Consider the following 14,960-nt stretch of genomic DNA (forward strand, 5'->3'; position numbering starts at 1 on the left):
TTTAAAATACAAAAATAAATAGTTATTAAGCTAGTCAGTTAGATAATTTTAGAAAATTAATTTAATGTATTTAGTAACATGTTTAAGAATGTTTTTTTTTTTTAATTTGTTTGAATTCAGAAAACATTAATTCAATATTTTAAAATAAGTGTTGGTTTATTAAAAGGCAAAATCATAGTAAATCGAAGAGCATGAGTTGTCGAGTCGAGCCATACATGGGTAGGTGAGCTCATAAATGGAGGCCGACAGGGCTCACATCTCTCTTGATGAGCCTTTTTTTTAATTTTTTTTTCTAAATGTCTTTTTTTTAATTTTATTTTATTTTTGGATCTAATGTTTTTTCGTTTAGGATCTTTACAAATCCATAGGGTTCGAGAATGCTGGCCGAAGTTTTTGTTTAGGTTTTCTTGCACGGTTAAACTGAAGTATTTCTTGTAGTATTCTTGCCATCCATGCTAAGTTTGCTAATGCGGAGACACAAAGAGTTGTGTTAATGGAGTTTATTTGATATTATAGTATTGATTATTTTTTAAAATATATTAAAATATTTTTTTTTATTTTTAAAGATTTGTTTATATTAAAATATTTTTTTTATTTTTAAAGATTTGATTATTTTTAGTAGTGCATTAAAACAATATAAAAATAATAAAAAATAATTTAAAATTAAAAAATAAATTTTTTGCAAATGTATTATTTCGAATTACAGTAGCTTTTTTTAAATGCATTTTGAAAGTGTTGTTTATGTTAAAAATATGATGGTTTTAATGTGACCTTGTCAATAAAATATAAAAAATAATATATTTTTAAGTAAAAAATATTTTTAAAAAGAATTATTCACCTAAATATAAAACATAAACTAACTTTGATTATGCAATGAATAGCATGTCAGAACGTAGGAAGAGGGATTTTGATAGTGTTTATTTTTGCAGTCATACATTGCCTTTGAAAATTTTTGAAATTCCTTTTGTTTTAAATTAATTTTTTTTTGTTTTTTATTGTTTTGATGCTTTATTATCAAAAAATAATTTTTAAAAAATAAAATAATATAAAATATATTATTTTAATATATATATATATAAATAAAAAAATCAATTATTACGACAAAATCAAACACTAGTTTTCTTGGCCAACATAGCTTGCTTTAGAAGCTAAGTTTTCTTGATTGTCAAGCATACAGCATTGAAGAACCCCCCTTGGCATTAGTAATCTCCATTTTAGTTGGAATATGGACGGGTAGCTTAGTTTTCCAAGGCTGGTCAGCTTAACAGTTTGGGTGGCTGACTAGTCAAAATTCTAGTCAAGACTTGGTGCCCAAACTCCAAAAACATTTATGAAATCCTTAGAGTCAAAAGTGGTGGTTTTTGAATTTGAGCATGATGCAACTTCGTCATAGGTGCTGCACATTATAGGTTGAATTAAATATCTTTCTAATATAAAAAATATTCAAGTATTAGTAAAAACAATTAATAAAAAGTAAAGAGTTAAACATTGTGAGAATTGATTTGGTATAATAAATTATGATTTGATGAGTTTGAAAATAATCTGAATAATCAGTGAAATTTTAATTTGATTTAAAATAAACATTTAAGATATGATTTTTTTATAAATATTAAGAATTAAATATATTGAATTGATTTGAATAAATCTAGGTTAACCTGTTAATTTATATGCTAAGTCATAAGAATATAATAATAATATAAAAATTAAATTAAAATAAATTATGAATTAATAAACCTATTAATTATGCCACCTCATATTTAATATAATTAGTTTGATATATGCGAGACAAAATCAACATAACTTTCTCACAATAATTTTTTTTATCATTATATATTGATTTTATTGTAAAATTAAAGGTTATTTAAAGGTATTATTATAAAATATGGTATCAGATGGCTCTTTAATATGGTATCAAAATTTTAATAATCAAGCGATCACGAGTTTGAATTTCATTATTCTTATTTATTTGATAAAAAATAAATACAATATAATGTGAGAATATGCAAATTTTAAGCCTAAAAGGTTTTATTTGAGAGGATATTAGAAAATAATATAAATCATATTCTAAAATCTTACTTAACAACTTAAACTATTGAGTTAAGATGATTTTTTTAATAAAATACATATATTAAATATGATTATATAAAATCTCTCTCTCTCATATGTAAACCAAATGAAAATAAAATAAATGAGCAATATCTAGGCAAGGAAAAGGTGTGGAATTGTCTAATGCATACAAAGGATTTTACTTCAACAATAGACCTCGCGAGAAAGACATGTACAAAACTGTTTGCTGCAAAACATCGACCACAGGCATTGCTCCAAAGAGATGGAGCCGAATGATGCCTTGAGATATTCTTTTCTCCCCTATGATTGGTTGCGATTGTCTGCATTAAGATTGCTAGCAATTTCACTCGGTAGGTGGATGTAGGGGTGGGTAAAAAATCTAACAAACTAATTAAATTAAGAAAATTAAAAAAAAATCAAATCATAAAAAAAACTAATTAAACTAATTATAATATTTTAAAAAAAATCAGTTCAGGTTAGTTTTAATTTTATAAACTTAAAATAAGAAATCAAACCAAGTTAAAAATAAACTAAATTAAACTGAATTAAACTGAAAAAACCCATTAGAAAATCCAAACAAGCCCAAAAAATAATATAATTTTTAGTTTTTAATATAAAATAACCGATATTGCATCAAAACTAACCAAACCAAACCGAAACGTGTTAGTTGAGTTTTAGTTTTTAACTTAAAATAATTGATGTAAACAAAAATTAGTATGTTATAACTAGTTTCGATTTGATTTTAATTTTTTGATTTTATAAAATTTTAATTTACTTGTTTTTATAACTAAAAACCGATTGAATAAAAATAATCACCCCTGGATGCATGGATATATGTCCACAAGGGATGCCTTTCATATTATCATTCTAACCTTAATATATATATATATATATATATATATGAAATTTTATCTCGATATGTTAAAAACTATATAGTTATTAAACCTAATCTAACTCGCCTGGTCAACTTTGCCGGTTGATTCATGTATGCAAGATTTATTCATTACTTCATTCATGCAACCTGTTAGCTTCTGCGAAAGGTAATTTTCCTAGCGTGTAAGCTTTTGCTTTCTATCAATGCCAAGCCCTCTATCCTTTCTTCTTTTTGCTGTTCAGTGCGTTGAGCATATTATAATTTCTCATGCTCCTTGTAGCCCTAGCTATGATTTGAGCACAAACTAGATCCAATCCCCGGTCTTTGAAAACAATCGGCAAGCTTGACTAGTACATCGCAATTCTTTAAATTTTAATTTTTTTATTTAAAATATTTTTTTATATTTTTAGATATTTTGATGTATTAATATAAAAAAATAATTTTAATATATTTTAAAATAAAAAATATTTTAAACTGTTATTATTGCTATAATCTCAAACCGACTCTTTACCTTATTATTACTATAATCTCAAACACATTCTCTACAGCTAACAAAGAGGTGGTGGGTGGATATGTTGCAACATTTTCAACAAAAGCAACATTTGTTTCGTAGCCATTCAATGCATGAAAGCTGGAATTTGATCCACGGAATATAATTTTCTTCGCCGGATATACTCTTCTAATAAAGTGATTCCAGGAAGAGAAACCAGTTGAAACTTGGAAATTCTGTGTTTGTTTAATAATATAAGATATCTGAAAAAATATTGTTTTTGTTTGTTTATTGTTTTCTTGAGAATTCTAAGAATAAAAGCCAAGATTATCATAGAATAAACCCTTATTAATATATGATCGAATATACTAATAAAGGTTTCACAGAAAAATATGTAGAATTGAATGGGATACAAGAGGGTATTTTTTACATAAAATATATACATAAGTGATATATAAAAACATATCACAATGATATATGATATATGAAATGAATAATTTCATAATTTAAAAAGTTTGACCTACTGTAAGAAAAAAATAAAAATTAATCTTTCTCGTAAACTTATTTTATTGATTAGAATATTTATTTCCCCCCCTTTTTTTGTCATTACCTGTTACCAAATTCGATTTCTTCATCTTTTTTACCATACTACATATTCATTGTATTCAGTATTTTTAAATAAAATATTTATTTTTTTTAAAAGGCAATAAAGTAATTAAAATGTGAAAAACTTCATTTTTTTTTATAAATTCTTGTTTTAATTTTAATTTTAATCGTTAGAAAGCTACATTAAAATGAGATGCTTCATAATTATAATTAAGACAAGGGCCAGGGGTAATATAATCTACTAATGAACCTTGCAATAAATATGGAGCGTGATTAAAAATAGAGTGAGAATAACACCCACTTTTTTAAAAAATATATATATAATGTAAAAATGCTTGGAATTTCATTTTTCGAGCTAATTTTCCCATTGGATCAGCCTCCTGCCCAATAATTGCCAGAAAAAGGCAACATTTGGCTATCGAAGCAACTGTTCTTCTAATCCCATTAATAATTTACAATCCAGGCATGCGGCTGTTCTACTTTCCTACACGAAACACCTCTCTATTAATTGCTTATGCTTAACGAATTCTGCTTTTCTCTAAGGACACACCAACACAGTTAGACAGGTCACCAAGTTAGAATTTTAGCTAGGTCTATGTATTTTAGTAGTTTTTATTTTTATAATTTTAAAAAAAATATTTTATAAAGAATATTTTTTTGTTGAGGTTAATTTAAAAATTATATATGTTTGGTTAAAAATTATATATATTTGGTTAAAATTATAGTTGAAATTGAAATTGAATAAAAAATAATTTAATATATTTAGTTAATAATGTTTTTCAAATTAAGGTTATAAAGTGTGTGTAAATTGTAAATTTAGCTAGTATTATTATATTATGAAATGAATAATACTTAATATAAAATATTTTTTATTATTCTATTAAATTATATACGATTCCATCACATATGAAATAAAATATTTTTTATTATTCCATTAAATTATCTACAATTCCATCATATATGAAATACATCCTATAAGGATTACAATTTCATTGGTTTTGTAAGCGCGCAACAGTATCAGGTAAAATATCACGAGAAAAAAAATTGGAATTGTGATCAAATTTTACAAATATTATATCATCAAGCGATCTTTTTTTAATTTATTTAGTGTCATTGAATAATATTAAACACTAGTTTTTCGAATAAAACATAATTAAAAATAAAAAATAAAATTTTATTTTGTTTTGTTTTACTGGATCAGACTCAATTGAATGCATTTAACTTCGAACTGGACTCGATCTCTACTGCTCGCGTGAACAATGAAAAATGAATTAATTCACTCTCAAAGTATAAGAAAAGAAGAACCCAGCAATAGGTGCTTCTAGTATAACTATATTTTAATCACAAATAATGGGTGGGGTCTATAAATAATAAATTATGTTTTATTTATTATTAAACAATTGTTTTCGTAGTTTGCTTTAAAAGTAAAAGCAACCACGTAAATAAACAATCTCGAAACCAACTCTATAACAATAATATATGGATTGGATGATGATTTATGTAAATAATAATAACTGTTAAAAAAACATATAAAAAATATAAGAGGTTATTTTTTAAAGTATATTTTGTTTGAAAATGTATTTAAATAATATTTTTTATTTTTTAAAATTATTCTTAATATTCGCATATCAAAACAATCATAAAAACACCAAATACAATTTAATTTAAAGCAAAGAAAAAAATAAAAAATAATTTTTTTAAAATTACTTTTAAAACATAAATAAAAATAAACAAATTTAAGTACAAAATAGTCACGGTTAATAATTGACTAAAGATTATAAAGAATGTTTGGAAATTTAGTAACCATTTTTTTTAAAATTATTTTTAACTTCTTATGCATTTACCTGGTAGGCGAAAATTAATCCATGAAAAATCTATATAAAAAGAAATTCTCTACTCATTGCGCTTCCTTTTTTTCGAAAAGGAAATGGGAATTTTTTTTCTGGGATAAAAAGGAAATCCTTTTTTTTTTTCCTTTCATCGGTCAATTTGCACTGCTCGTGCAGAATTAGCTGGATTCGATAAGAGGAGGAATAATTAAAGTTGAAAACAAATAAAGGAGTGCAAGAAGAATGATTAGAGAAAGAGATTATTATATATAAAGCTAAAAAATACAGGCACAGTGTTGTAGCTTTACTTACGTGTTGTTGAATGGTTATAGTATTTTTTATAATATTTTTTTATTTTTTATTTTATAAAATTATTTATGTTAATTTTATTTTTTAATATTGAATTAATTAAAAATTTAGCTATGTAATGTTTTAAAAAAATATTGTAAATTGTTATGATATTTTTTTCATATGGTTTTTATATTTTATTTTTTTATAATTTTTTTAAAATTATATTTATTGATTTTTTAATATATAAAACCAAAACATTTGGAGAAAGTACCGTAGCTCTTCTCAAATATTACTATGAATTGCTACAATACTTTCTTCTTTTTTCTTTTTTTTCTAGTAAAGTATTTTTTTTTTGAAGTTATCTTTGTTAATTTTATTTTTTTTAATATTGAACTAGTTAAAAATTTAATTTTATAATTTTTTTTAAATACTGTAAAATGCTACAGTGTTTTCTTACATAATTTTTCTATTTTATTTTTTATGATTTTTTTAAAATTTATGTCTATCAATTTTATTTTTTTAATATTGAGTTAAAAGATTTTTTTTGTAATTTTTTTTAATATTATGGATTACTACAGTGTTTTCCCGTATAAATTTTTTTATTTTTTTTTATGATTTTTCATAAAATTATATTTATCGAGGAGAAAGTATTGTAGCTATCTTCACGTTATATAAAAAGAAATTCTCTACTCATTGCGCTTCCTTTTTTTCGAAAAGGAAATGGGAATTTTTTTTCTGGGATAAAAAGGAAATCCTTTTTTTTTTTCCTTTCATCGGTCAATTTGCACTGCTCGTGCAGAATTAGCTGGATTCGATAAGAGGAAATTATCTTCGTTAATTTTACTTTTTTAATGCCAAGTTAGTTGAAAATTTAGCTCTATATTTAAAAAAAGAAGAAGATATTTTGGATTTTACGGTATTTTTTCACATGGTTTTTTTTGCACAGTGTTGTAGCTTTACTTACGTGTTGTTGAATGGTTATAGTATTTTTTATAATATTTTTTTATTTTTTATTTTATAAAATTATTTATGTTAATTTTATTTTTTAATATTGAATTAATTAAAAATTTAGCTATGTAATGTTTTAAAAAAATATTGTAAATTGTTATGATATTTTTTTCACATGGTTTTTATATTTTATGTTTTTATGATTTTTTTAAAATTATATTTGCTGATTTTTTTAATATGTAAAACCAAAACATTTTGGGAAAGTACTCTAGCTCTCCTCAAATATTAATGTGAATTGTTACAATACTTTTTTCTTTTCTTTTTTTAGTAAAGTACTTTTTTTTTTAAGTTATCTTTGTTAATTTTATTTTTTTTAATATTGAACTAGTTAAAAATTTAGTTTTATAATTTTTTTTAAATACTGTAAAATACTACAGTATTTCCCATAGAATTTTTCTATTTTATTTTTTATGATTTTTTTTAAATTTATATTTATCAATTTTATTTTTTTAATATTAAGTTAAGAGATTTTTTTTGTAATTTTTTTTGAATATTATGGATTACTACAATGTTTTTCCGTATATTTTTTTTATTTTTTTTTATAATTTTTCATAAAATTATCTTTATCGAGGAGAAAGTATTGTAGTTATCTTCACATATTACAGTAGATTGCTAAATAACTTTCTTTTATATCCTATAGTACTTTTCCTTTTTTATCATTTTTTTTTGTTTTTTTATATATTTTTTAAATTATCTTTGTTAATTTTACTTTTTTAGTGCCAAGTTTGTTGAAAATTTAGCTCTATATTTAAAAAAAGAGAGGATATTTTGGATTTTACAGTATTTTTTCACATGATTTTTCTTTTTTCTTTTTTTTATATTTTTTTTCAAAATTATATTTGTCCATTTTTTTTTACTATTGAACTAGTTTAAAATTTAGTTTTGTAATTTTTTTTAAAAATATTATGGGTTGTTACAGTGTTTCTTCAAATGAATTTTTTTGATGAATTTATTCAAAATTATCTTTGTTGACAGGAAAGTATTGTAGCTTTCCTTACATGATATTATGCATTCCTATAATACTTTCTTCTCTTTTTTTTTTATTGTACTCTTTTTTTAGTTTTTTTTAATTATCTTTATTAATTTTAATTTTTTAATATTTAACTGGTTAACTTTGTAATTTTTTAAATTTAAAATACTGTAAAATAATACGATTTTTTATGATTTTTTTAAAATTATATTTGCTGATTTTTTTAATATGTAAAACCAAAACATTTTGGGAAAGTACTCTAGCTCTCCTCAAATATTAATGTGAATTGTTACAATACTTTTTTCTTTTCTTTTTTTAGTAAAGTACTTTTTTTTTTATTTTTTTATAATTTTTTTAAATTATCTTTTCCAATGAAAAAGTATTATAGTTATCGTCATGTGTTATAATAGATTGCTAAAGTACTTTTTTTATCCTACAGTATTTTCTCTTTTTTTGTTGTTTTTTGCTTTTTTTCCAAAATTAGACAATTTTCTTTTTATTGCATAATAGGTTATCAATTTTATTTTTTTAATATTAAGTTAAGAGATTTTTTTTGTAATTTTTTTTGAATATTATGGATTACTACAATGTTTTTCCGTATATTTTTTTTATTTTTTTTTATAATTTTTCATAAAATTATCTTTATCGAGGAGAAAGTATTGTAGTTATCTTCACATATTACAGTAGATTGCTAAATAACTTTCTTTTATATCCTATAGTACTTTTCCTTTTTTATCATTTTTTTTTGTTTTTTTATATATTTTTTAAATTATCTTTGTTAATTTTACTTTTTTAGTGCCAAGTTTGTTGAAAATTTAGCTCTATATTTAAAAAAAGAGAGGATATTTTGGATTTTACAGTATTTTTTCACATGATTTTTCTTTTTTCTTTTTTTTATATTTTTTTTCAAAATTATATTTGTCCATTTTTTTTATTATTGAACTGGTTTAAAATTTAGTTTTGTAATTTTTTTTAAAAATATTATGGGTTGTTACAGTGTTTCTTCAAATGAATTTTTTTGATGAATTTATTCAAAATTATCTTTGTTGACAGGAAAGTATTGTAGCTTTCCTTACATGATATTATGCATTCCTATAATACTTTCTTCTCTTTTTTTTTTATTGTACTCTTTTTTTAGTTTTTTTTAATTATCTTTATTAATTTTAATTTTTTAATATTTAACTGGTTAACTTTGTAATTTTTTAAATTTAAAATACTGTAAAATAATACGATGTTTTTCCACATGATTTTTTTATTTTATTTTTTTATAATTTTTTTAAATTATCTTTTCCAATGAAAAAGTATTATAGTTATCGTCATGTGTTATAATAGATTGCTAAAGTACTTTTTTTATCCTACAGTATTTTCTCTTTTTTGTTGTTATTTTTTGCTTTTTTTCCAAAATTATACAATTTTCTTTTTATTGCATAATAGGTTCATACATACTAATTAACGAAATGATTGTTGAAATTATTAAAAAGAATGCTATAATCTTATTTAAAAACCAAAGCAAAATTGTATGTATTGTATTTAATAGAATAATATCTTAATTATTTTATTTAAAATGAATTTTAATTATTTTTTAAAATAATAATTATAATGTTTTTAAAATAGGACAAGTGCTTGGGAATGAAAAGTGGGGCCCGTGTGCTTGGCCAATACAAAAAATCCTATGCATGTGTGGCGCTGTGCGTGCTCTGCTTGAGCTTGCCCTTGACCTTAATATTTTTTTATTTGACAGAGGATGTCATCCGTCATATTTAAAAAAATAAACAAATAAAATGTTATTTACTAATAAAGAATAGATGGTTAGAAAATCAGAGTTTGAATATTTAAAACCCATCAATTTAAATTAAAAAAAAATAAAAAAATATATATATTTTTACTTGAACCGTTTTGTAATTTTTTTTAAAAATATTATGAGTTGCTACAGTGTTTCTTCAAATGAATTTTTTTTTATGAATTTATTCAAAATTATCTTTGTCGAGAGGAAAGTATTGTAACTTTCCTTACATGTTACTATGCATTCCTATAATACTTTTTCCTTCTTCTTTTTTTTTTTATTGTACCTTTTTTTATTTTTTTAGTTTTTTTAATTATCTTTTTCGATTTTAATTTTTTAATATTTAGCTGATTAAAAATTTAGCTTTGTAATGTTTTTAATTTAAAATATTATAAAATGATACGGTATTTTCCAGCATGATTTTTTTATTTTATTTTTTTATAATTTTTTTAAATTATTTTTTTTGATGAAAAAGTATTATAGTTATCGTTATGTAGATTGCCAAAGAACTTTTTTTTTATCCTACAGTATTTTCTCTTTTTTGTTGTTATTTTTTGCTTTTTTTCCAAAATTATACAATTTTCTTTTTATTGCATAATAGGTTCATACATACTAATTAACGAAATGATTGTTGAAATTATTAAAAAGAATGCTATAATCTTATTTAAAAACCAAAGCAAAATTGTATGTATTGTATTTAATAGAATAATATCTTAATTATTTTATTTAAAATGAAATTTAATTATTTTTTAAAATAATAATTATAATGTTTTTAAAATAGGACAAGTGCTTGGGAATGAAAAGTGGGGCCCGTGTGCTTGGCCAATACAAAAAATCCTATGCATGTGTGGCGCTGTGCGTGCTCTGCTTGAGCTTGCCCTTGACCTTAATATTTTTTTATTTGACAGAGGATGTCATCCGTCATATTTAAAAAAATAAACAAATAAAATGTTATTTACTAATAAAGAATTAGAGATGGTTAGAAAATCAGAGTTTGAATATTTAAAACCCATCAATTTAAATTAAAAAAAAATAAAAAAATATATATATTTTTACTTGAACCACCTCCGAAACATTCTTATAATCTTAATAAATCTATTTATAACTTTAAACACTATTAAATGAGTAAAAAAAGAATTAAATTAATTTTTTTTAAAAAATTATGAAACTAGATATATTTTTTATAATAAGATAAAAGTTCAAAAGGATAATGACATTAAAATTTTTTTTCCTCAAAATGTGTCAAATAACTTTCTTTATTTTTTTATTTTTTGAATATTTATCAATTTTTAAAACTAATAGATTGACATTTAAAAAAATATTTAGAATCTAATAATAAAATTATAAAACTAAAGGAATAAAAAATTTAGTTTGGGATAATCAAAACAAAAAATCAAGAAAAACAAATTTTACAAAAATCCTTAAGAGTTTATCCTTTGCCGTCGAAGAGGAAATTATGGAGACAAGTCAGCTAAATAATTTTTTTAATATAAAAAATAAATATATAAATAATGAAAAATTATTTTAATTATAAAAAATTATAATCACAAAAAATTATAACTAAATAAATTAATAATCATCTGTAATGATAAAATATATACAAAAAATATAGACAATAACTAAAGACTAAATTGAAGAATTAAAAAATGGATGAATGTAGGATATACAATCTAGCAACATAAATAACTTTGTTTATTGAAATCATTTTTTTAATTAAATTAGATATTCATAAAAAATCACGCAAAAAAAAGGGGTCAAATCAATTTTTTTCTAACAAAAAAATATATTCAAATATCGTCAATGTGTTTTTTTAAATAAATTTAATCATGAATTTAAAATCTAACATGTATTTGAAGATATTTTTATAGAAATAATGAGATGATAATATATTAGATCAACATGGATAAACTTGAGTTAATCAATTAAGTTTGTGACTGAGTTATGAGACTATAATAACTTTATTAAAAGCAAATCAATATTAGAGAGCGGATGATGTGTTATCTTTCCTTTATTTTTTTTTAAATTAATACAAATAATGTATCATTTATTAGTCTAGTTCTAATGACCTTTGCTAACCGAAAAATCGAGCATTAGGTTTTGTTTTGCTTAAAAATTTAGTTTTAAACCCATTGGTTTTATTTAGAACACTTGAAAAGTACCACAAACACCTAAATAAACCTATTTATAACTTTAAATAACCTAAAAAACCACCAAGAACCCATAAATCAACCCAAAAAAAAACATTCCCTATCTCATATCTATCATTTTAGGCAAGGTTAAGGACAAATAACATATATGATAAACTATCTTCATTAAATAAAACCCATTTACATTGAAATTGACACTTTTTCATGGTCATTATTAGTATTAACCAGACTTTTTATTTTCAGTACCAAAAACCAGCCGCTTTCACTCTCCTCTCTCAAATTAAAAATAAAAAAAATAAAATTTTTGATCAAAATTGAATTTTACAGATATTAAATGATTGAAAGTTTGTAATTTGAAGTATAAGAGGATCAAATTAAACTTATTGACCTAATTTCAAAACTATAACCTATTTTCTCCACCCTTTTCAGTATAAGTCTCTCTCTTTCAATATGTCATGCTTTGACAAATTTGAAATAACTGGTATCTAATTTGGTAATTAAAGAATAAAATTGAAAAACAATTTAATGACCAAGTAAAAAAACTTGATAATAATTTCAAAGTAAAATGTGTCTTGATTTACAAAACAAAAATCTACAATGTTTATATCACACCTTTTAGTGTTTTTTATAATATTCACTCAATTTTTTACCTATTCATTAATGGGAAATTATCTATGCATGTACGCACAAATAAACATCAACCATATAGAAAAAATATTTTATTTTTTTAAATTTTTTTTCAAGTCCAATGATAATTTAAAATTCACAAGTTCATGTTTAGTGAATTTTTGTATAAATTATAGTAAGTGGTGCTTTTTTTAATCAATAAGAGCCTTTTTATTAAAATAATTTAATAGCTTAGCTCATTAAATTTTAAAATTTAAAATTTATCCAAGGATAATATTTAAATCTACCAAAAGCTCTCATTAGCTTTATAAATATGTGATCTTCACATCTCTTAGTCTAAACTAGTTTAAAGGGTAGCGCTTTGCTACAACTTGAATATTTTTTTAATTATTTTTATTTAATTATAACATAACAAAAAAATATCTATAAATCACGTACAAATCAAATATTAAAATATTTATTTGACATTACAATAACCTTAACAAAAGAAAATTGATTTATGAAAACAAATTTAAAATTAAAAAAATATTAAAGGATGAAATTTAAAAAAATAATAAAAAAAGAAAAAAATGAAGAGAAATGAGTAAAGAAAACTCCTCTTAATGATTCATGTGCACCCAATTCCTTTTAGTATACAAGTTAAATTTTTTAAGTGAATGCCATTTTCACCCCTAATTAGTGATTGTTAAGTTAGAAATTGTTTATAGAAGAGCACGATAGGATATCCTTACATCTATAAAAAAGAGAAATAAAAGATTAGAGAGGTGAAAGGACTCACACTAGAACCTCATCATCGTTAGGGCCATGACCCAAGCAATGCCATTTTCACCTCTAAATGACCCCATGATTGGGTAGGGTTCAGACACTTAAATTTGGTTCTATATTTACATATTGACAAAAATTAAACATCACATGGCATACAAATCCAAGTTTAATTGTATATTATTCAAGAAAACTGGTAACCCAATTTGTTCTTCTTCATTTCAAGAATATATTTCGAGCTTATTTGAAAGTGTGATTGTGATTATTTTTAAAGTGTTTTTCATTTAGAAATATATCAAAATAATAGCTTTTTTTTTTAGTTTTTCATTTGGAAATATATCAAAATAATAGCTTTTTTTAAAAAAATAATTTTACTATCAATATATTAAAATAATTTAAAGATATATAAAAATATTAATATGAAATGAAAAAATTATTTTAAATTATAAAAACAAACAAAAGTAACTCAAACGAGATAGTCTCTGTGATATTCATTATCCAAATAAGATGCCAGGTAAATCATCACCCCTGTATAATTCATTAGATGAGCTACGATCTAGTAGCAGGTAAATTATGTGCTTTTATGAGCGGTATGATATATAAAAATAGAAAACATAGGTGAACTTGATGACTATTTTAAAATTGGCTTAAAGAATTAACCTTTGTCCTCTTGTAACTACCCTAGTTTCAGTCTATTTATTTTTTTAAAAATTTTTTTTTATCCAAAACTTATTTCTTTTATTTTTTGGTGCTTGTTTTGAGGTGGGAAAAAAGAAGTCACTAGATTTTTGTTGTAGAGAAAAAAGATTAATCTTAGTGTTAATAAATTTCATATAATGAGAATAATTTCACTAAAGTGTCACTTCACTTTTAAATTGCATGAGAAAATAAATTTGACATCAAGAAGATTATAGGTCTTGAGTTGGTTTTATTTTTGAGTTGTTTTTTAAAAGCAAAAATAGGTTTATTTAGGTTTCTCGCCATGAAAATTTAGGCAGAGCAAGCAACGCATCGCAAAAACTTCCTTTAAAAAAAAACAAATTGGAATAGATAATATGTCATTTGCCGCGTATAAAAAAATTATCAAAGCCTAATCACGTGAGCTCAAATATAAGTCCATGCATCCAAGCTTTTCTTTTTAAGGCTACCCAAGCCGGCAGCTATCTGCTTTGTAACTAGGTAACCTCTCGGATCCCCCTCTTCTTGTTTTGGCCTTTGTTCACACTATCACATCATATGGTAGTGTGGTTGGCAGCGGAGCGGCTTTATCCCGGTCGCCGGTTTCAGGCCTATGCTGTATTAGGTGATGACATTGTTATCGCGGGTTGCTTCTGAGTATGCGAGTGTGTTAGCGGATTTGGGACGTGCTATTTCTCACCAAAAGTCCTTGATCTCTAACACAGGGGTCTTTGAGTTCGCTAAGAGATTCTTTGTGCGAGCGAGGGGGTACTTTAGATTTATCTCCAGTATCAGTTCGAGCATAGAGAATGTCCAGATGGACTCTGG

The sequence above is a fragment of the Populus euphratica genome, unplaced genomic scaffold (genome assembly GCF_000495115.2).
Source record: "Populus euphratica unplaced genomic scaffold, PopEup_1.0 scaffold143.1, whole genome shotgun sequence".
NCBI lineage: Eukaryota > Viridiplantae > Streptophyta > Magnoliopsida > Malpighiales > Salicaceae > Populus > Populus euphratica.